This window comes from Apaloderma vittatum, unplaced genomic scaffold, assembly GCF_000703405.1.
Source record: "Apaloderma vittatum isolate BGI_N311 unplaced genomic scaffold, ASM70340v1 scaffold4197, whole genome shotgun sequence".
Taxonomy (NCBI): domain Eukaryota; kingdom Metazoa; phylum Chordata; class Aves; order Trogoniformes; family Trogonidae; genus Apaloderma; species Apaloderma vittatum.
The window spans coordinates 13,679-15,870 of NW_009726745.1; positions in this window are offsets into that span (position 1 = coordinate 13,679).

Consider the following 2,192-nt stretch of genomic DNA (forward strand, 5'->3'; position numbering starts at 1 on the left):
GAACATGAGCCAAATGGTGTCAGAGAACAGGAGCCTCATGAAACACAGTCCCTGGTTTGGTTTTGATGTGAGACAAGCAAATCCCAGGCCATGGCTCAGGAATGAGCAAGTCAGGAGCCCCTTTCTGATGGAAAAGTTGGATTCAACCACCCAGATTTGATAGTCAAGAGTGTTTAATTGCATGGACATGGTCAGACAGGGTCAATTTGCCTCAGGGCCAGAGGCCAGGTCCAGCATGGGTTAGTTTACCAGCAGAAGTGTCACTACCAAGGCTGGACATCTATCTCATCACAGTAACAGACCACAGGCTGTCACCCACTCCCTCTTCTGTAAATGTTTATTTTTAATACAGTTGTGTAATGGGTTTCAAATGAGCTGCCATAAGACACCAGTGAAAGGCTGGAGTCTGCTCCCTCTGAAGTCTCTTCACGGGTTTTGAGTGGTTTTTGGCCTGGCTTTACATCGTTCAAATTGTCTTCACCCAAAAGACCTGTGGTGGGGAGCTGCTTAAGAGCAGGGATGCTCTCAGTGACGAGGCTCTAACCCCAACCACCTGCAGCAGGCACCTGAGATCAGATGTGATGAGTCAAAATGAACTTGTGCAACACTAACATTATCTGTAGCTATGGCTCGGAATTTTTCTTTTTGCTCAGAGGAAGCGAAGCCTTTCTGTTGCACTCAGAGATACAGAAGCTGCCAATTACATCCCACAGCATCCCTGGGCACAGAACCTTATCCAGAGGATACCTGAATCCTTGGATTAAAGCCCTGGGTCCTTGCTGATGTGGTTTTGCAAAGCCCAAGCCAGGAATTACCTGCCTTAGCAGTAACTCCCTCTAGACTTTCTTGGGAACCTGGATCTCCTGTGCCAATCTGAGCACCACAAATGCTATAAGGTAGCTGTGCCCTACAGCCACCTAAATCTTATCTGGACCTTCTGAGCTGCCTCTGTATCACCTAAAACAGGCAGAAATGGCCGTTCCTCTGCCATAATGGTGGCAGTTCAACTCAGCTTGGATTTGAGTTATCTGCTTCTTGCCCTGGCTTTGGGGAATATCTCCTTCTAGGCATCCTCCCAACATGGAGCATGGAGAAGGTGGATGACCCAGCAAGGGAGTATAGTCATTCTGTGGGACCACCTGCTGGGAACATCTTGCAGGAGCATCAGTTGTTTCTTCTCAGTTGGTCACTGAATAAATGCATTTCCCCCAGAGCAAAGTCCCTGGGGCTGGCATGGGGAGAGGAGGCTATGGTGCTCTCAACCATCACCATCCTGTCCTAGCTCAGTGTAGCCTCCACTCCCTGCACAGACACTCGTACCAGGAAAGTCTTCTGACGTTGCTGGAGGACCACCTGGGAGCCAGTCAACTTGGAGATATGGCAGAAGCACCTACAGAGGGCAGTAGGTCTCCAGCTACTGCTGTTCCCCGGTCGGCCCTAAGCACAGAAGACCTGCAGAGGGTGGTTGTCACATCCATGGATCACTGAGGGACCTAAGGATTGGTCTTTTCCAGTATTACTCTGTTGTTTAGTCTGGGCCAGCCTGATTTAAGAGATGTCCTTTCCCAGCTGGGATGGCACAAGCTCCCTGTACTCATCTGTTTAGTCCTGCTTTGCTCCTGGGTGATGCTGAGCATCCACTCCCACCTCGATGAAACAACATGCATGCTGGGACTGAGGAACTGCCTTTGCAATGGAAAGGGTTATCCACACTTGCCTTGAGGCCCAGCTTGGAGTGTGACGCAGATTAATTGCCAATTACTGGGATGTGACATGGGGAGGAACTGGGCACCTGGGAATCTGGAATAATGTGGCAGAGAATCCTAGATTCCTAGAATCCTAGAATCCTAGAATCTTAGAATCCTAGAATCATAGAATCCTAGCATCCTAGCATCCTAGAATCATAGAATTGTACAATGCTGGTGCTTTTTCAGGGTAAGCCGGGTTCAAGCAAGAGGGAAGCTGGGTTTTGACTCATATATCTTCCATTTGGGTGGGGATAGAGTACTGATGTAGGGATGCAGGGGAAAGATGATGGTATGTAAAGTGCTTCAAGAACAAGGCAAGAGGCTGTAAATACTTCACCACTCTTTGGAGTAGTTCTTAGCCCTGACTCTCTTCATTCAGATACCACCCCTGTGAGCCATTAGGCTTATTTCTCGGTATTTTCAGAGCTTGGTATTTTGTTTTCC